Below are 22764 nucleotides of genomic sequence, written 5' to 3'. Positions count from 1 at the left end.
GAGATACTCTTATCACCCTATTACCTAGCTGTCGCTAACACCAGTTAGCGACAGCTAGTAGGAGATAGCGACCATCTTGGGCCCCACTTTGCATGTCAGTGATATTTATCACTAATGACATGCAAAGTGGGCGTGCCAAGATGTTAGCGATTGGAAACAGTCGCTAACATCGCTATCTCCTATTACCAACTTTTGGAGATATTCGCGCTAAGCGCGAATATCTCCAAAAGCTAACACCTGCCCTGAGCAGTTCTTAGCCATGTTATCCAATGGGAGGTGGATAACATGGCTAAGAGCATTAGCTCGCTAATGCATGAATATTGCTGACTTTTCAGCGATATTCATGCATTGCGGCCAATTTTGATCGCATTTGCGATAAACCTTGGTAATACCAAGGTTTATCTGTGATAAAAATCGCCGCAGCTCGGCGATAATTTTTTCACACTAACCAAGCAATAGCAATAATTATCGCTATTGCTTGGTAATATGCCCCATAGTTCTCAATTTTTTTAAATTAATAAATATAATTATGTCATATAAAATTTAAAATCAAGCACAACATTATATAACATAATATAATTACTAAAATAAAAAGCAACTCAACTAAATACATTTCTCACCCTTAATAATAAAAAAACCTTACAGTTATGTAGTAGTAGAATATACTCGAAAACAATAAAATCCATAGCACACAAAGTAATCCGAATCAATTCGATAACAAAGCCCAAAATAATGTAAAAATACAACTGTATAGAAAAGGTCCAATGTTGCAATCCTCTTGCTTGCTAAATCCTCAAAAGCCCGAAAAATAATTTAGAAAAAAAACGTTCCAACAAACTGAAAAAAAAGGAAATGTAACTAGAAAACTAAATATATTTCCTTTTTTTCTTAAATGTGTCATCAGCTCCATCCATTCACCAAACAAAAAATCTGGAAATAAAAAAGAAAAGAACACCCACCCACAAACAACAAATACAATCCGACAAGCATTAAGACTTAAACTAAACAGAAATAACACTACATAACATTCTAGTTCTATCCAACACTACGTCAAACACATAAAAATCTAAACTACAAAACAACACCTAACTACACCAAAAAACAAATAGTGCCCTAACAAATCTATTTACACTACTACTACCTTGCACCAACCCTAAAACTACCTTAAAAGAATGTCAAATGAAGTGTACTTTAACCAACGAAACTCCAAACTGTGAGGTTCCATCCTCCAAAATGATCTTAAAACGAAACAGATAGACAGAAAAGTGAGAACAATGAAAAAAATGGCTGCGTAGTAAAAAAGAAATAAAAGACTAACTCCCAATAGACAAAAATGGAGCCATATTTTTTAAAATGCAAAAAAGTATATGTATAATTTCATTTATTATAGTGTTTATTTCAAATGTTTAAAAAATATTTTAAAGTTGTAAAATATACATTATATACATTAACTGTTATATTATCCCCCAAAATATATGATATTTAATGTATATTAACATATACTTTGGGGCCCATTAGGATGTCGGGTGGATTGCGGGGCCATCCGCTCGACATCCGTAACTGAATTCCCCCCGCCATATTAGTATGGCGGGGGGACCGCGGCAGACGGAAAGACCGTCTCCGCTTTTCCGGTCCGGTCGCCTTGCGGCCTGGGCGGAAAAGGATTAATATGGCGGCGGTGTCCAATAGACACGGCCAGCCATATTAGTATGGGCCAAAAGAGATGCCTTTCCGTGGCGGCGATGCCGCCATGGAAAGGCATGCGGTCTTCACTCTGGTGGCCCCCTGCGGGCCCCCAGAGTGAAGGAGGGGTGGGGGGTGCACACGGGGGGTACCACAGCAGTTGCATACACGAAGCAGCAGGCACCGCGCGTGCATGCATACATTTTTTAAATTGTGGCGGGCGCATTCTAATGCATACTGATGGGATGGCGGGCGGACAAAGTCCACCTGCCATCCTAATGGGGGCCTTTGTTTCATACACTGAAAATGTACAACAAATATGAAAATGTGATACAAAAATATGTACAGTACATATTATTTCTGTTAAATTGTGTGTAAGTTATTTAACATATTAAATATTATTTTATTCAAAACAATATTCAATATACAAAAAAATAAAAGATATCAAATATAACCTTAATAAATACTTACTATACAATTTTACAAGAAGCATAAAATTATATCAAATGTATTAGAAAAATGTAAACAAAAATGTATACAATTTTTTGGGGGTCATAAAACATAAACAATAAACAATAAAAATGAAACTGTTTATAATTAAAGAACTAAAAGTATTTTTCTTTGCTATTACATGACTATGGGGGCTCATTATGATGGCAGAAGGACCGCCACCATTGGGCCCGCGGTGGCGGTCCTTCTGCAATCACACAGAAAATACCCACTGCCAAATTAGGATGGCAATGGGAATCACAATCGTTCCGCAGCAGACGGAAAGTCCGTCCGCTATGGTTAAGCAAGGCGGTCATTTCAAGCTGCCTTGCGGAACCCGGACCCAGGGCAACATTGCGGCTGTGCCATGCAGGCACTGCCGTGGGGATTACGGTATCCCTTTCCGCCTGTCTTTTTATCAGCGGATATCCCGCCACAAAAAGACAGGCAGAGACTGACTTTGGGGGCCCGTTGCAAGCCCTCTCTGTGCGGGGTGCCCTGGGGTACCCATGGTACCAGGCCCGGACTGGTAAGGTCGGGCACCGGGCAATCCCCCGGTAGGCTGAAGGGGGGTGGGGCCGGTTTTGTGAGAGGGGGGCCGGTTCTATTGCTGGGGCCGATTTGGCCGTTTGGAACCGATCCCTGCATGAGTCAGAAAGAGACAGTCATGAGTCATTACGAACAGCCAGGCATTACCTTCTCTTTCTTCCTTTCGTTGTTTTTGCTTCTCTGTGAAATGGATCCAAAAACGAAATACACAGTCTTGCCAAGTTTCACGCATTAGGCGTATGCGTATTTCACAACGCATGCGCAATCGCACGTCTTTCTGAGCTCCCAAACACAGCCACCGCGCTTTTTACCCTACGCGCGCAACAGGGTGATTAATCATGGGAGCGGCGCCGCAACAGAGTTCTGTGCCGTGGGTATTTATCTCCGTCAAACACTTGAGGGTCCTGACCGGCGGCGGCCACTGGAGTTGCTCCTCAGCAGCCTTAGAAGCACACCAGACCCTCACAAAGTAAGTTGCGCCTCTCAGGGCCGGCCTTGCAAGCTGGGTGTGGACGGGGACAGGGGCATGCGACCTTACTTAGCACCGAAAAGCCCCTGTCACTTCCCTTGCGTGCTTGTGGCTCTCCTAACTCCCCCAGTCAAGCCTTCACGAGACTCGAATAGAACCCCTACTTAACAAGAAAAATGCACTCGATCCACCCCACCTGTCTCATGCTGCTATGTAGTCATTTTGAAGACTGTCTTTGAGAGACATCAATTTTATTTAACCCCGGGTCATTGGCCTGTCAAAACTCCCTAGAATGAGGGTTGAGAGCAGTTCCTATGGAGCTTTCCCAGTGCAAAGGACGCATAATGTTCATGAAAAAGAGTGGAATTATGCTTATTAGACAAAATGTGCTTGGACAGTATCTTGCGTGAAAACTATAAGAGGGCAAGGCTTCTGTACATCATTCTCGTAAGACATCTCTGCCTTTTCTTACTCAATCATAACGTTTCTCATGACTGTAGCACACATCACTTTAACAGTTCCTGGGAGACACTTTTTTTAACTGGGATAAGCCTCCCACAGGATTATATTACACACAAAAAATAATTGCTTAAATAAACAAGCATATGCAATGCAGTAGGTCTGCATTGCTGAAACGTTGAGCTATTGGTGCTCCATTATTAATTGCAATGCCAATAGCTGAAACTTTCAGTAATGCAAGACCTATTGCTTTGCAAATGCTTTTTTTAATTGCAGCTTGTAATATTTTACCTCTGCTGTGGGTGCATGCATTTTAAGCTATATGCCTATGGGTTGGAGTAGCTTGTATGTGCATGCTGCAAAATATCTGTTGTTCAAGGCTGGCCTTTTCTCTTTCATTATATGCAGTACTTTAAATGGAAAAAATAAGTGCAGGTACTCACCAAAAGAGCAGTGGGCGGGGCTAAGGGGGAACAAGGGGCGGGGTTAAACTTTTGACCGTGCCAAGGTTGTATGCACGAAATCTGCATGCATTTTATCAACCGCCTAAGGATTACATGCTGCTTCAGCCTGCCTTAAATCGAACCGGTGGCCTACAGCCCACTGAGCCATCTGTCCAGTACTGGTACTCTTTTGTAACATGCACACGTCACTTTTCTTTTGTAACATACTGTTTGCTACCTCTTACATTTTGTTTGCTTTAGATACTTGCGCAAGTGCCACCATTGCTTCATGTAACGTTTGTTCTTGTGCTGGAGTCTGCCATTTATTGCAGTACTATACCTCTACTTGTACTTTGTATGCTTTTGTAACCTGCACACATATCACTTTCTCCTCCTGTAATGTACCGATTGCTACCTCTTGTATTTTGTTTGCTCACAATTGTCACTTTTGCCTCATGTATCTTAACGTTTGCTTTTGTAATTTGTTCACTTGTAATTTTCTCCGCATGTTTTATTACTGTTCCTATTGTGAAGCCTCTGACACCTTCGGGTAAAGTCTGCGCTATATAAAAACGCATAAAATAAATAAACAAGTCTCTCCTGGAACATTTGTAAACCGGAGTTAGGACCAGAGCTGACAACGTCTGTACTGGGAACCAGGTGCCAATCTCCACATTTTTGACTGGTCTTAAGGTCTGTCCAAGGTCGATGAAATAGGAATCAGCGAGTGTGGAAGTGGAAGTGTGCAAGAAAGCAATTCAGATGCGAGGCGACTGTAAAAGCCTTCCCATACGTTCTTTTGTTATGTCCTGAATAGTGCCTCCCACTGCCACCCATTAGATTTTACAGCCCCCTCTTAGCGCCCACTGTGAAAGGTCTTTGGATAAGCAAATGACTCCGCAGATAGACCCCTGCTCTGATTTACAAAGCAGCTCACGCTGGGTCCTGGTGACGAGCTCCATTGATTGATTCCATGTAGTGCTTGAAAGGTGCTGCCGTAGTATAACTTGAGGGATAAAGGGAGCGCGCTGCCTCGGATAAAGTCAGATCCCCATGAGTACCGGTACTCTCTGTCTTCTAGAACAAAGTGCCGGTACTCAAGGGGAGAAAATGAAGAAGTGCCGGTACTCAGTACAGGCGAGTACCCGGCCATTTAAAGCACTGATTATATGCATGCGACTCCTTATGCCACTGTTTCACTCTCAAAGCATGCAGTTTTATTATGTACCCATTATGCCTGATTGCAAAACACACAAGCAACAGAGCTACATGCAGCAGCGGACAAGGCTGCATCACACCACCAAATGTGTGCATGATCAAAAAAGCTTGCTTGTAACAGAGCATGAACAGTAGCATGAAACAGACGTGATGCCACTTCCTTTCCTTTTGTCTCAGATAGCTAAATGGGAGCTGGAATGAGCAGGAAGGGTGCAAGTAAATACTGCGCAATTGAAATGCACTTCTAAAATAATATATATATTTTTTTAAAGGGCCGAAAATGAAGGTGGTAAAGCAAAGCTATAGGCAGTGGAAGAGAGAGGCGTGGGAGGGGGTGGAAGTGCTCACTGTGACGTAGGAGAGGGTGAAACCTGGGCCGTCTACAGTCTGAGGCCCCGGCCCGTGTGATTTTACCTGCTGGATTTTCATCAGGTCTCCTTTTCCCGCACACAAGACACCTGAGAACTGGAAAACCTGGCCAGTTATGAAAAGACAGAGTGATAATGCTCCAGGGAATATCTGTCTGTCAGACTTGTAATCAGGGCCTTAGTATTAATGTATGCAAGGCCACAGCTTTCATGAGTGCAGCAGGAGCAGTGGCACCGGGATTCAGGCGTGAGAGGAGTCTATTACTCCTGGTTATGACTGCCTCCGTCTACCTTGCCATGGACTGAAAAATGAACCAGGCTAGTTGGATTTCTTACCATCGTGGGTGCATTATGCCGTCCAATTTAAAAAAACGAACTTCATGACTAGGGATTTGGACTTAAGAGTGGGAACAGCTTTTTGGCGCACCCAAATACCTCTTTGTTACACAAAAAGTTTGTGAGCCAGACCCTGAATGGAAGGATACGTAATTCACCTCATCATTTCAAGGAAACCGTTTAGGCACAGAAGAAAGCTAAACAGTGGATTATTTTTCATATATCTATAAATAGTATGAAGTATTGACATTTAGAATATTTCTGTAATGTGATATCCCACACTATAGAAGAGAATAGGACAGGACAGCTGGACTAATGTGACATAAGCTTTCCTAATGCCCTGTGATGCAGATGTGGCGGCCACTTTGTCGAATAGCAACATGGCCGTCTGAGCCAACAATCGTTTGGATGCATTCTTGGCGATTTTAGCTAATGACATTTGAATATCAGCTATTCATTAATTAACAGTTTTTGACAACCTTAGAATGGCACTTTTTGCTATGACACACAAAAGGAAGGGAGATGCCTTCAGAATAGAAACAAATCATGACTGCCAGCAAGAAGAACAATAGTGACCAGAAGAGCAGAAGAATGATGGTGGACAAAGTCCCGCCAAATGAGTGAATCAAAGAGACAGTGAATAATGCCTCATGAGAGTGTGAACGATGCAGTGAGGGTTGTCGCTAGACAATAAACGTCAACGACAAAGGAGAAAATAGTCACCTCAAACTGCTGGCAAGCTATCTCAGAATCCAGCACCATGGGATTTTTTAAGGGGACATTTAAAGCCTACTTGTCACATGCATAGTACAGGGCCATATTTCCCTCTGCATTCTGGGACTTGTAGTCCCGATGTCAGACTAGGATAAATGCTAATACAAGTACCAGCATGCACAGGAATGCCTTGGACCCGGAAGGACCCTCACACACCCACTCTCCTCAGTGGCCTTTGAAGAGGATTCTCATTACACATGGGTTTTTAGTAATAACATCTTTTAGGCATGTGCTTACTGGCCAGTGCCTAAATAGTTGTCTTGCACAGTTTCATAATGAAACATTTCAGTTTAGAATTGGGTGGATTGGGTCAGAGGGAGATGTAATTGTGCAGGGCTGGGATAGTAGGTGGTGCTGTGGAATTGGAGTCGGTCAGCGGGAGGTGGTATTGTGCGGGGCTGGGACAGTAGGTGGTGTGTGGAATTGGAGTCGGTCAGCAGGAGGTGGTATTGTGCTGGCTGGATCAGTAGGTGGTGTGTCGAATTGATGTGGGTCAGTGGGAGGTTGTATTGTGCAGGGCTGGGACTGTAGGTGGCGTTGTAGAATCGTATGTTTTCTCTGCACCCCAAAGATGGCTGTATTTTTCTAACCACTTGGTGGCAGCTGCTGGCTGGGGCCATTCCTTGCTTTCGAGCCCGCGAGGCAATTGCTACGCCGCTGCTTGTGGTACATCAAGGACTCGGACATTCTATTTTTAGCAGACTTTATTGCCGAAACACTTTGGTGGGCTGCGAACAATGATGAAGGATTCACTTTACTGTAAAAAAAGACTGGATTAGTGACATGTGTGTTAACATCCCCCTTACCCCACAGGAACTGTCTATGACATTCGGAAAAAAATCTTTTTTATCAGCCAATAGTTCTGTATTCAAGGAATTTCAATAGATATTGGGCTGGAAAACATTTTCTCACCCTCAACAAGTTGGCACCTGGATTTATGACAGAAAGGAAAATGATGCTGCACCACCATAGGCTAAAAAAATAACAAAAGGGGCCCCCGTGAGCAGACTCAACACCAGGCGCCATTTTTAAAAAGCGTGATACTGGCACTGGAGTGCTGAAACACATTGTACAAACCAATATTATATGACTGGCCTCGGAGCGAGCACACATCTATTGACATTTTCTACAAAATATCCTGCCAGGTGAATTTGTTTTTAACACGTTTCTATAACATGCTGGCTCCTGTGTCATGGTTATAAGAGGAAACAATACTGAATGGCTGGACCTCACCAATTAAAAGTTATTTGATTTACATGGAAATTTACTCAGCGCAATATATAAATATATAATTTCTAAGAATGCCACTTGTCCTTCACTTGTCATCAAAGAAAGCTAAAGAAATAAGCTCTGTTCTCAGTCCCGTTGCTGTAGCGCTCCATGCAGCTCGAGGCAAAGTTGGGACTGTCGCGTGATTTCTGATTCAGGACGCCCATGGGAAATCATTTTCAAACCAGGCTGTTTATGCAGTTCAGAAGGAACATATCAGCAAGATTCATTGGAACTTAAATGCGTTTCATATGGTGAAATCCTGAGAAACAGAAGGCTGGAGATGTAGAATTAGATTTTCTGGATGTTCCCCCGGTGAAAAGTTTAACGATTCTAAGAAGCAACGTTATTTGGACTACTTTTCTAGCCGCCCTTATGTCTATCGAGCCCTTATGCTTTCCAAGGCAAGATAGATTATACATTCAGCATCAAGCATTATCTACGTCATAGGCTTTCAAAGGATGTTTAGAGCTTCCTTCCTTCACAAAAACAATAAATTACAACATTTACCTTTGCTCTTTCCTTTTCATAATTGTCACACAGGAAGTTTATTTGCTCGAAGTCGAAGGTTCAACGTTTGCCCCATGTACCTGTTTCCATGATGCGTGCATGTCCACCTGTGAGTGTGGGACTCTCAATGCTGGGAGAGTTGGCTGAGTGGAGCAGAGTGGTGCTCCAGATGTGTTTTGCGTCTCTGGTCGTTTCACTGGTTGAGAGACATAGGGCCGAGCTGACCCCCGGATCTCTCACAATCGTGTTGGGCCTCAATGAGCCATTATTGGGTGTGCTGCTTGCAGGTGCATGTCAGGTCAAGCTGCTCTGGGCTGCCCTCTAGTCTTTCATGCCAGTTGGAGCATTGCCCCGCATACCGCAACTGCCCCTGGTTCAGACTCCGAGCACAGACGTGTAGATATCCCTGCACCTCGCACGCACTACTTTGTATGGGCCTGGGCCCGAACTGACCCTTGTGTCCCGGTCTCGTGCCTCTGCAGAAAATCTTAGGGCTCGTCTAGCCCCGGCGTCCCATTCTGGGACCAACAATTGCCTTCAAAATCCTGGCACCCTCTCTATCTGGACACACTACGATTAACTTGAGACCTCACCAGAGACTACTGCCCGGCCCTGCACACAAGCAGATTCACTCTGCTTATTGCACGGTATGACTTAATCCTCCCAGCGCCTCACATGTGCTCCACAGACTGTGGTACCAGCATTTAACAAGGGACGCCAGATGCTTGACTTCAACTGTTAAATCATCATAGCAGCCATTTAGCACCGTTGTGTAACCTTCTACCTGTCTGTTCCTCTTCAGAAGGCTGTAGGGTCATATTTACACCTATAGGTAAGATTTTAACATTGGCACATGTATTTTGTACCACCCGGTGCTACTACTTGTGATTATTTTTCACACGACCTGTATCCTGGAAAGAGTTAGAGAACTCACAAGATCAGGGGATAGTACCAAGAGAAGAAAACAACAGGAACAATGGTATATGGTCAAATTCAATACCATCAAGAAAGGTTTAAATTCCAGGGAAGAGTGGGAGGCTCTCATTTAAGTAGCCTTTCTCACCATAATTTCCCATTAACTCAACAAACTGAACCCCATGTAGAAAACCCTATACTCAAAAGAACCAACGAATGAATGTTATAAACCGATCAAAACTAGCAGATTAAATTTATAATACCATCAGGAGACTCTCCCTGCAAGTAAAACATGTGGGATATAGGAGATAGGCATAAAACATAGAGAGAGACTGCCATCAACTAACCCTTAGTCCCATCAACACTGAAAATGTGTTATGGTTTGACTAGTCCAAGATGGCGCCCACCACGTGTGCACAAACCGGGGCGTTCTACTGGTCAAAATTAAATATCCATTCTAAGGACCTGCATGAGGTAAACTGCTTTACAAGCTAAATTATCGATTGGTTTATAACCAACTGAGCCCTACAAACATCTCTGAAGCAATCCCCTCGAGCCCCAAGAATAAGACCGCATTCCGGTGTTATTATGCATGACGGCCCGTTTTAGCGCCCTAAATACATAACGGCCGTTCATACAACTAAAATATGGGAGAAATGTATGTGCGCCTGCTGTGGGGTCCGTGCTAGTATATACAAATACTAGGCGGGGATCCTACAAGCTAGAAATCACGAGGCGAAACACCATTCAAAGATGGCGCCCACGTTAGCGCCGCTTTCGGAAGCGCGATTTTGGCGCGAGTTCAAACAGGTGTAGGGAATTAAACACTTAGGACCACATATATAAACATGCCCCAAACAGCACACAGTATAGCAAGAGAAGGAACGAGGCAGAAGTACGGCCACTTCGAAATTCGGGTAAGTGCACATCAAGCCCAAATGCTATCTAAGCAGGACTCTTACCTTTTGGGTAGCCACTCAGATTTTAAGCTAAAGAGCAGGAACGTTTTTATAAGGAATTAAGCCAGTAGACACCCTTAGCCCCACATCACTAAAGGCTAGAGGGGAGGGTGGTCTTTCCACATAGACCTGTATTTCAGGATGCGGGTGGGTTTGAGCATTTGACCATTAATCCAACCAAGGGAGGTATCGCCACAATAACTAACAATGAGATACCCATGTTCCCCTAGAGCAATAGGAGCAATCAATAGGTGCTCACTAGGACAAGGTAAACCTCACTGTGAGATGCAATATAATACGGCATAGAGTAGTGCAAGCTACGATCTGGGGTAGACAATAGAGCCAGGAGTAACTAAGCCAGCACTGTAAAACATCAGGAGCAATAATTGCCTTACATGTGTCTTTTTCCAACAGAACATATCTGGTTCTGGAAGAGACCTACAACTTTATATGCCCGTTCAAAGCACGTTTTAAAACTATTTGAGGTAAGATACTCCCAGCCTAACACCATAAATGATTCAGTTATACATTTGAGAGACTGTAAGATACAGGTGAGACATAGGTATATAACACTGCAGAAATGTCTATTAACACCACAGATGCATGAAACTTGAGAGAACTCCTGACAATCGAGAGAAGAAAAGAGACCCCAAGATAAGGAGCTCCAAAGCTAGGAGAAAGGTAATGATGTTAACAACACAGATCCGTCTAGGTGACAGGGTACATGAGTGTTCCTCTCTAATAAATATATATCATTATTTGACAGAAGGCCGAAGGAACTAAATTTGAGAAAGCCCAGTGCGATAACAAGCAGACCACATCACGGTACATCGCCCACACAACCCTAAGGGTGAGATTTCCCATGTACTACCTCCCGCGGGTTCCTGGGTACCAAGCCCCCCCTTAGCTTAAAGGTTTTCCACATTGAAAACGATTCGGAGGGTATGTTATGCCATTGGTCTTGACAGATGTATGACTGTGAGTACTCTGAAATAATAGCAATGCATAATGAAAATGTAACTGAGTTGTCAAAGGTACCCATCAAACAAACCAGAAGTGACCAAATATGTACTTTTTGAGTTACTATCTCAGTGCCAGGAGATAGGAACTGTCAAACAATAATGTGAGCCAATTCATAGTGGAGAAGCTATAATGTGTATTCACGGTAAATAGAAACCAATACCTACCGCCTCAAGAGATAGATATACAGATATCATGCACAACAATTGATTCCGTGTATCTTTCCCAATATATCCACAGATACGGTATAATCATCCGTTCCCTGAAACCCCAGAAAAGAGAAGTCCTGAGGAAGGTGCCACAAAATCAACTGTACAGCACCGAAACGCGTCGACGCACTGTTTCTTTGTTCAAAAGAATCCAGTTAGGGCCGGGTAAAACTTTAGATGGGTATCTCATTCTTCCACTAAAGCTTTATAGTAATTGAACTAGGTCAGGCCTTTTGGATCTGGTTTAATTGAGTGGCAAAGATATCTGGTGAGCCACATATGCACTAAGGGGTTTTTTGTAATTACATGTATTTTGCTGTATATTTTTTTGTGAATATGTTATAGTTATGTCTTCACTTTCCGCGTACCGTAATATCATGTTTGTGTAACACTGTTGATTTTTATCCCTCCAATGTACCTTGCACTTGGATTTTAAATTGTTTTGTGAAAACTGTATGAACTTGCTTTGTTTTTATCATGTGATTGATTGTAATTTTTTAATAAATATAGACTGTTAACGATCCTATTTCTTTGTGGAAAACTATTTTTATAATTGTTCAAATACCCTCTGCACTTTGTGACCTCTTTCCTCTTAAAACAGGAAAGGCCAACAGTTATCGGTCGACCAGCAGATCCCAGGGATCCCCCCGTTTGACTAACTGTCTTTCTACCCTGTTCCCTGGTGAAAGTGGGGTACCCTCTCCTTTTGAAACCAACTTTGAACCTACACCTGTCTCCTAGGGATCGACTGACCAGACTTACTATATCATACACCAAGTACTCAAAGGACCACGGTGCAGTCTGGAAGTCTGAGCTTGTGTATGGCCATTACGAGCCCATGGTACTAGCGTCTGTATCCCGTGTCCCTCTGCTCTTTCAACAATCTCAGTCTAAAGGGGGTGGTGGCCTTATAGTCCAGTTTTGTGTCACTGATGTCGATGCGGTCAATCTTACAGAAGTAATGAGAATAGTTGTTGGCGTGTGTACGCCACGCCCGGACCTAAAGCAAATGTGCATTCCGTTGGCGGATGGCATGGTGGTGGAAAGTCATGCCCCTCGGCCGACGGTGCACTTTTGCCCTACAGTTAGCCCAGTCCAAGCTGTGCTCTGCTGTTGTGTGCGGATGCTCTGTTGCAGAACCATGAGCAAGCTCCCCACCATCAGACTGCCGGCTTCAACCCCCACAGGACCAATGAGTTGCTGTTGCTAAGGGGAACAACCCCACACCATGTGGCTTCCCTGTGAATGTGCTAGTAAGTTTGCCTAACATGATGTAGGTAACACTATACTTGCTGGTTTGAAGAGGGATGTGGCTCTGCAGAGGGCGGGTGTTAGATATCGTGGATAAGAAATGAGGAAGGATCATTGGGTAAGGAGTGTCCTAAACTGCACAGAGACAAGGAGGGATGCGCTGTTGCAAGTTAGTGGTTATCGCCCGTCTATAGTAACCGAGGTCCCTTCCATGCATCATGTGGTGAGAGGTTTCTCTAGTGAGTCAGTGTACAAGCAAACTCACACCCTTAGTGTGATGAGGTGAGGTTGGTTGAAGGAAATGCCTTAAAATATTGCAACATCCAAAGTAGCTTGCATCAAAGGGAGAGTTTATACTAGTGCTCAAAATGGAAATATAGAACCGTAGGTACTCCTCGTCTCAGACTGCCTGTTTGCTGCTGAGATGTGCTGGTACTCTTCCATTAAAAGAATTGGGGGCAGTGCAGAGAAGTGCCTGTACTATTCCTTCATAAATAAAGTGCAGGCAGCAAGCACCTGGTAGTCCCTGCACAATTAAAGCACTCTTGTTTAGGTCTAGCTACAGAAAAAGTCCCAGCGCCATTAGCACATGCAAAATGTTTTTTTAGATACATATTATTCATAATGACTGCTGAGACATGGTTAGATAAGTGCCTGTTGGCCTCTCATTACATCAAAAAGGCAATTTTTGTTGGCTCTTAGGGCTCAGTGCACTTTACCACCACTAACCAGTGCTAAAGTGCTTGCGCTCTTTGCTTTCAAACATGGTAAAATTGGCTTACACCGAATTGGCAATTTTAATTTACTTGTAAGTCCCTAGAAATGTGGTTCTACATGTACCCAGGGACTGTACATTAAATGCTGCTAGTAGGCCTGCAACACTTATTGTGCCACCCACTTAAGTAGGCTATTTAAAGATGTGTCATGTCAAGGCCAGGGCCTTTGTGTTAATTGTTCATGCTTTCTGGCCAGGGTGCCATTTGAGACATTTCCATGCCTTCTATCAGCCTGGGTGCTTATGTGTGGCGTTTCCATGCTTTCTGGCCTGGGTGCTTAATTATGTGTGCTATTTCCATAGTTTCTGGCCTCAGTGACCTGGAGCTGGTGGCTCATGTGTGACATTGCCATGCTTACTGGCCTGGGCGCTTATGTGTGACGTTTGCATGCTTACTGGCCTGGTGGTGTGATCAGGCCTGGGTCAGTGCCTAGGTGCCTATGTGTGACATTTCCACAGTATTCTGGCATCAGTCAGTGGCCTGTGTGCTCATGTGTGACAACATGAGTAACAAGTTACTATGCTTTAAAAGGTAATATAATCTAATATGTAATGGAAAATGCTTTATTTTGGCCTTTCTGTCCCTCAAATTTTTTTGGGGGGGGACAAGTTCAACCCCCTAAACTCCCCCTAGTAGTGTTTGCTCACTGCGCTTGCTCACTACACACCATGTGGGGGGCTGGTCTCACTTTTACTTTGTTCTCTCTGATTCACTACTTGTGTCTATTTTTGGTGCTCTCTGAAAGAATGTCTATGGGTACATATGACTGGGTGGGTAACCTGGTGCTCTTTAAGGTCATCATCTACTATTGACTGTGCTTTGAAAGTTGATACAATTGAATATATAATGAAAAAAGTGCTGTAAAATTCACCATTTTGGTCTGTCGTTTTCCAAAATTTTCTTGGGGGGAGAACCCCCCCAAACCCCCCCTAGTAGGGGTCGGGCTCGCACGCTGCGCTCGCTCGCTACGCGCCACCCGGGGGCTGGTCTGCAGAAATTTGCCAGGGCTGCTTTCAGTTCCCAGTCCGGCCCTGCATGGTACCACCCTAGAGTTCCATTCATCAAGTGGCAGGCACCGTGTGGTGCCTGCCACGTGGTGCAGGGAAATGCAGTGCATGCACCTTTATCATTGCAGAAGGTGCTGCTGGCTGCAGCACAGCCCGCAATGATAAAGGCCCAGGATCCGCCTACCAGTATGGCAGGTGCATCCTAATAGCAGTGGTGGGACTACCGCATGTCTGGCAGCTGGTCCCACACACCGCTAAGGTGGCGGGCAGATCATAATAAGCCCCAAAATTACAAAAAAGATACATTTTTTCAAAACTGTTAATAAAGTGTGTTTGTGAAAAATGAGTGGTACAAATATATTATACTTTATTATAAAATCTGAATGCCCTCAAAATTTCTGATTTATGTTTTTAATATTAAGGTAATGCAAGGCGCCAACCCCCTCGGGGAATGGCGTCGTTAGTGGCAGCCAAAGGGCCGACCCGGAGTAGGATCACTTCCGGGTTAGGTGACCCGGAAGTGAACGCGGCGCCAGGACCAATAGGAGCAAGGGTCGGCGGAGCGCCCCGGAAGTAGTAGTAGGGCGCGCGGCATAAAAGCCCGCGACCAGCTTAGAGGCCCCCTCTTTGTCCGCTGACCGCCCAGGAGTCGGACGTCTCCTAGAGAAGACATCGTGGGACCATCGCGTAGGAGTATACAGCGAGAGTTAATCCGACTCGTGTCTAGGTTAGCGGGCCGTGCAGTGTGTTTTGGATTTCTTTAAAGCGTTTCTTGCTTATTTTTTCTTGATTTACACATTTGTTGTAGGGGGGGATCGCAGGCATCGTGGGTAGCAGTCGCGGTGAATGGGACCCCGCATTAATTCTGAAGTCAGGGGGGCTTGTGATCGGGTCCTCATGTCCAGGGGGAGGGTGAGCGCTGGCGCATTCAGCTCAATCTGATTCCCTGGGTCCGGGCCCAACCGCGGCGCGGTGGGCCTAAAGGCGTGTGGTTTCTATGATAAGTTTTAACGTTGTTTTCTTTAAGTGCAGGATGCCGCCGAAGAGGGCACCAAAGGGCAAAGAACCCGCAGCCAAAAATGACGAATACCTCGCCTTTACGGAGCTGCTGGAATTTACAAGGGAAAAAGGCATGGATTGGGTACTAAAGAATATGAGAGACGGGGCTAGAGCAGATGCGAACTCTCAGGAAGAAAGGGGGAGAGGCAAAAGAGCGAAGCGTACCCCAGAAAAGCTTAAAAGTTCGGCAAAAGGCAAGCGGTCTAGGCCGACGGATTCACGACCAGCATCACCAGGTGAGGAGGAGGTGCCAGAGACAATTGATTCAAATTCAGGCGCAGATAACGACGCAGATGATACCGAGGGGCAGCACGACGCGGCTAGGCCCACGCAAATAGGAGGGTTCCCCGTCACTTCTGTGGGGGGGTCCGGTCCGCAGGGTATGTTACCGCCAGTGGTGGCACAGCCGGATAGCGGAGTGTCGCAAGTTTGGGTCCAGCCCGGGGGGGTCGCCCAGTTACCAGGGATGCAATTATATGGGTCACATGGTCAAGCGATAGGTAACAGCCCCGTAAGCTCAATGCTTCCTGCCTACACGGCTCATGGGTCCCCCTTAGTGATGAATGCTTACTCTAGTTTGGGGGGCCCAAGACAGGGCTCAATGGCGAACACCGTGGTTGATGTGGTGGGTCCCTCTAATGGCCAGATGCAAGGGGGGATGGGGGGGCAACCAACTGGTCCCCCTTTGCTTGCATTCAGCCCGTTAATGTTTGGTTCGTCCTCAATGACCTTATCGCCATCCGCGGGGATCACTTGGCACGTACCAGCAGATATGAAGGACAGAATACTCAGAGGTGAATACGTAGAAGTGTTCGACCTTATCAATGCAGGGGTGGCGGCGGGAAAGCCCAAGGGCGGGAAAGAAGGAGATTACAACCAAAAGAAATCGTGGGTAGAGTGGTCCATGAAGAATTGGATCACGGGATTTGCAATATATGCCGCTGTTATGTTAGAGAAGTATCCGGTGTTAGGCCCACAAATGATGAGCTATATATCCTTGATACATGGAGCGGCAACAGAGTTTCCAGGCCAGGGGTGGCTGAAGTACGATAAAATGTTCAGACAGATGAAAGCAGTTCACCCGGGTATAGCATGGGACCAGCGGGAGATCAATTTATGGCACACAGTCTTCTATTCCACCCCTTCAACGCCTACCCCGGCTCCCTCTACCCAGAGTCAGTCCTTTCGGACTGACAAAGGTGTCGGTGAGAAAAAACAGGCCTGCTGGCAGTTTAAAAAAAATGAGTGTACAAGGGGGGTCTCGTGTAGATTCAAACACTGCTGTTCGTACTGCGGGGGAACCTCTCATCCAGAGGTTAGATGTTTTAAGAAAACTGGAAACCCCAAAGAACAGTCCAGCCACAGTGCCCCAAAGGGAAAGCCAACTAAAACTCCCGACAAAGCTACCAACTCCCATTAAACGGCATGTCCTGACACACCTCCTCAGTAAATATGATAACCTTGAGGAGGCTCAATTCCTACTACATGGTTTTACAATTGGCTTCCGTATCCCGTCTTCAGCCCCCCTTTCCAATGTCCCGCCCCGTAATCAAAGCTCAGTGTTACGAAATATGGAGGCAGCGCGAGGCAAAATCATGAAGGAGGTATCATTGGGGCGGGTTGGGGGTCCTTTCAAAGAGCCACCTGCCCATAATCTGGTTTGCTCCCCATTGGGTTTAGTTCCAAAAAAAAGAGGAAGGTAAATTCCGTCTGATTCATAATCTATCAAGTCCTCCAGGACTATCGGTCAACGATAAGCTAGACCCAGATCTTTGCACGGTGAGGTATACCAAATTTGACACGGCTATTGAGAAATTGCAGGCATTCGGGGAAGGAGCATTAATGGCTAAAGCCGATATTGAATCGGCCATTAGGTTATTGCCTGTTCACCCGGAAGATACCAGGTTCTTGGGCTTCACATTTGACGGTAGCTACTTTTTGGATTTATGCATGCCTATGTGGTGTTCTATTGCCTGTGCAGTTTTCGAGACTTTTGCAAGGTTCCTGGAATGGGCGGTGGAGCAGTTTCTGACCTCGGACAACTCACATTCAGTAGTCCACTACCTGGATGATTTTCTGTTCATGGGTCCCGAGGGTTCCCAGTCGTGCAGGAAGGCCCTTCTGGGCTTCCAGCGCTTGGCTGAGGCGCTCGGAGTACCTCTGGCGGCGGAAAAAACCGAAGGCCCGACCACGTGTTTGACCTTCCTGGGCATAGAGATTGATACAACGGCAGGGGTGTGCAGGTTGCCAAAGGCCAAGGTAGATGCCTTTAGGGCCGCTATTGATAGCTGCCTGGGAGCAAGGAAGGTAACCTTACATCAGCTGCAGGATCTCTTGGGTCAACTGAACTTTGCTCTGCGGGTCATACCAATGGGCAGGGCCTTCTCCAGGAGTATAGCGAGGGCAATGTCCGGGCTGCGGGCCAAACACCACAGGGTGAGGCTTTCAGCCGAAGTTAGAGAGGATCTTCTGATTTGGAGAAGTTTTTTGCAAGATTTCAATGGCACGGTGTTGTGGCGAGCAGCCTGCTCCTCTAATACGGATCTTGAGCTTTTCACTGATGCTGCAGGGAGTATTGGCTTCGGAGCTATATTCGGCCAAAAATGGTGCATGCAGCGCTGGCCAGACGACTGGATAGAGCGAGGCCTGACTACTAACATTTCCTTTCTTGAGTTGTTCCCCATAGTGGTAGCTTTGCACTTGTGGGGAGATCTGCTGGCAAACAGGAGTATAGTATTCTGGTCGGACAACATGTCTGTAGTCATGGTAATTAATAGCCAGAGGGCTACCTGTACTTGGGTACTCAGTCTGTTGAAAGAGTTGGTTTTGCAGTGCCTGAGCCATAATGTCCAATTCACTGCTAAACATGTTCCAGGCGTAGAAAACAAAGCGGCTGATGCATTGTCTCGTTTTAAGTTAACAGAATTCCGGGAGCATTGGCCCCAAGCGGAGACGTCAATGTCAGCCTTCCCAGCGGAGCTATGGAAGTTTGGTGCCCCACAGCCGCCGAGTTGATATCTGCATCTTTGGCCCCCAGGACTAAGAGTATGTATCAGAAGTCATGGGATTGTTATATGGCATACCTGAGGGGTGTGGGTGTAGTGGATATCTTTGCCCCCCAGAGCGTATTAGGCTTCATTGTACAGCAGAAAGAGAAGGAGAAGTCGGTAGCATTCATGAAAAGACAGTTGTCGGCGGTAGCATTTTATGCGGGTCTACAGGGGGTGTCTGATCCGACCAAGGATCAGAGGGTTAGAAGAGCAATGAGAGGTTGGGAGCGCCTGACACCTGGGGAAAAAGATTCTAGGAGGCCGATAGACGTAGGGAAATTGATTAAAATCTTAGAGGCTCTACCGCTCGTTTGTTTCTCCCAGTATGAGACGCAATTATTCCGGGTGGCCTATACCTTAGCCTTTTGCGGGGCGTTACGAATCTCAGAATTACTCCCGGCGTCCAGGTCGGATAGGGAAGGGGGTCTAAGGTGCTCGGATATAATTGAGTCCAAAGGTGTCCTGAGGCTTAGGGTGCGGAGATCGAAGACGGACCCCTTGGGTAAAGGGACCTGGTTACAACTAGGTAGAGTAGAGGGAGAGCCCTTCTGTCCAGTCAACTTGCTGAGGGTATTCCTCCAAGTCAGGCCCCAGGGAGCGGATGATAGATTGTTGATTCACGAGAGTGGGTTACCCCTTACCAGGTTCCAGTTCACACGAGTAGTAAAAATGACCCTGGCAAGGATCGGAGTTGATCCGGCCGATTTCACATCTCATTCGTTCCGAATTGGAGCAGCGACAACGGCTGCTGGCTTGGGCCTACCCGAACAGGTAATCAAGAGATTGGGTCGCTGGAAATCAGCTTGTTATGAACGTTATGTCCGCCCGCAATTAGTTTAACAAACTTGTTTCATTAGCTTCCGTCCCCGTCGTTAGACTCGGTCTCACTGTATCTCTTCATGTTTGCTTTAGGTACCTCCCCTAAGAGAACCCAAATCTGTTGGTGTGGCCACTCCTTCATTCGCAGGGCCGGGGCGCACTTCGAAAAGACACTCGGGGACAGGGTGACCATGATGCGAGGTTGTGACCATCATTGGGTGGGGATAGGCGGGCAGCGCCTAGCGGACGTCCCGAGGGATGTTAAAACGGCTTTGGCCAGAGGCATGCCTTTCCCGGACGTATTCGTGTTGCACTGCGGAGGCAACGATATGATTCCGGGTGGAAGGAGAGAAGTGAAGGAGTCCCTGTTCTCTACTCTAGCAGCAGTCAAAAGCATTTTCCCAGAAGCTATAGTACTATGGTCGGAAGTCATTCCGAGGCTCGTGTGGGCACGGGGCGCACCTATGAAAGCAGTGAACAGATCTATTAAAAGGCTGAACCAGTCGGTGGCGGAAATCCTGCAGAAATCTAGTATTAAAGCGATTCGTCACAAATTGATACAGGCAGACAGGCCGGAGCTATACGCGGAGGACGGAGTGCACCTGTCGGAGGCGGGTATGGAGATATTTATAGAAACAGTCCTAGGGGCCATCTCCGAAGCCCTTGAGCGCAGGGGGGGGAGGTCGAGTCCGCCAGTAAGCTCCTCGCCCTGTGGCGGGGTTCCGGACAAGAATACCACGGGAACTTCTTGTCTAGTGACAGTTAACTCTGAACAGGTTTGATAAATCATTATGGACTCTGGGCTGGCGGGAGAGTTGGGGCCGACCTGCTGGTGGCCTTGGCTCTTCAGCCCTACCCCGGAGGCCGCTGGTTGCCCAAGTGGGCGCTTTCCTCACCTGCGGCTCTGTTGACCGGAAGGGGGTTAACGTTAAGGGAGCAGGTGATCTGGATTGTGGCCTGCTGGCGCAACCCTGAAGTCAAATGAAAGGCCCATTGGCGAATGGGCGGTAAATGTGTATATATTGTATATAAGTGCAAGTTTACTCTTAAATACTGTGATGGAATATTTTACGAATAAATAAAGAGAATGGTGGGTCAATGAGGTAATTGACCTGTGAACTTAATTTTAATAAACAAGCACACTGCAGAAAATCAAGCACGACTCCAGAGTTTGATGTTGAATTGGGTCCATGTAAAGCATGCAGTCTGGAGGGGGGAGAATGCACTTTGTTTGCCATCTATGCAAGGCGCCAACCCCCTCGGGGAATGGCGTCGTTAGTGGCAGCCAAAGGGCCGACCCGGAGTAGGATCACTTCCGGGTTAGGTGACCCGGAAGTGAACGCGGCGCCAGGACCAATAGGAGCAAGGGTCGGCGGAGCGCCCCGGAAGTAGTAGTAGGGCGCGCGGCATAAAAGCCCGCGACCAGCTTAGAGGCCCCCTCTTTGTCCGCTGACCGCCCAGGAGTCGGACGTCTAATAGAGAAGACACCCACCCACCCATCCCTATTAATAAGGAGTCAGTTAGGGCAGTAGCGGGGTTCCGGACAAGAATACCACGGGAACTTCTTGTCTAGTGACAGTTAACTCTGAACAGGTTTGATAAATCATTATGGACTCTGGGCTGGCGGGAGAGTTGGGGCCGACCTGCTGGTGGCCTTGGCTCTTCAGCCCTACCCCGGAGGCCGCTGGTTGCCCAAGTGGGCGCTTTCCTCACCTGCGGCTCTGTTGACCGGAAGGGGGTTAACGTTAAGGGAGCAGGTGATCTGGATTGTGGCCTGCTGGCGCAACCCTGAAGTCAAATGAAAGGCCCATTGGCGAATGGGCGGTAAATGTGTATATATTGTATATAAGTGCAAGTTTACTCTTAAATACTGTGATGGAATATTTTACGAATAAATAAAGAGAATGGTGGGTCAATGAGGTAATTGACCTGTGAACTTAATTTTAATAAACAAGCACACTGCAGAAAATCAAGCACGACTCCAGAGTTTGATGTTGAATTGGGTCCATGTAAAGCATGCAGTGTGGAGGGGGGAGAATGCACTTTGTCTGCCATCTATGAATGTAACAAAAGCAAATGAAACGAATGTAATTGTGGAAAAAAAAATGTTGTGTGCATAGAAAATGTTGCCAATAAAAACTAACATATGTATATTTACTTATTTCAAAATACATTTAAACTGCACCAAAAATATACAAAATAAATAATAATTAATGGTAAATTCAAAATAAACTAAACTCAGAGAATTTGCTGATTAATAGCCCCCAAATAATTACTATCCAAGACCAAAAATAACTATACTCAGCAAAAGCGCAGGATAATAAACCATAATAATATATTATTACAACCCAAAACACAACTAAACACAGGGAAAGTGTTGGATAATAAATAATAATAATTTACTATTCTAAGTCCAAGCGTAACTAAACAAGAGAAAGTGCTGCATAGTAAACCATAATAATTTACTATTTTAACTCCCAATCCATCTAAACTCATGGAAACTGCTGGATAATAAATCATTATAATTTACTATTCCAACTCACACACAACTAAATACAGGGAAAGTGCTGGATATTAAACCATAATAATTTACTATTCCAACACCAAATCCAACTAAACTCATAAAAAGTGCTGGTTAGTAAACCATAATAATTTACTATTCTAAATCCAACTAAACTGAGAGAAAGTGCTGGATAGTAAACCATATTAATTTAGTATTCCAACTCCATATCCAATTAAACTCAGGGAAAGTGCTGGATAATAAATCACAATAATTTACTATTCAAACTCAAAATCCAACTAAACTCAGGGAAAGTGCTGGATAGTGAACCATAAGAATTTACTATTGTCGCAGGTACCACTAACCTGTGGTAGACTCAAGGCTCAATCCACGAGAGTGACGAGAATTCTCCCACACTCCCCGGAGCAGTCTACGGGTGAGAAGCAAAAATCACACTCACACCCCTACAATGCTCCGGAGAGATGTGGGGATAGAAGTGTGGGTTGAAAGTCTTCTAATCCCCCAGCCGGTTTCCCTCAGGCAGAACAGGAAGGATTGACCTATAGGGAGACACAAAAATTACATACATAAGAAAAAGGCTCTTCTCCAATAATGGGAACAAGGTATAAGTC

Source organism: Lissotriton vulgaris, chromosome 9 (genome assembly GCF_964263255.1).
Source record: "Lissotriton vulgaris chromosome 9, aLisVul1.2, whole genome shotgun sequence".
NCBI classification, from domain to species: Eukaryota; Metazoa; Chordata; class Amphibia; order Caudata; family Salamandridae; genus Lissotriton; species Lissotriton vulgaris.
This window is presented reverse-complemented; position numbering follows the sequence as displayed.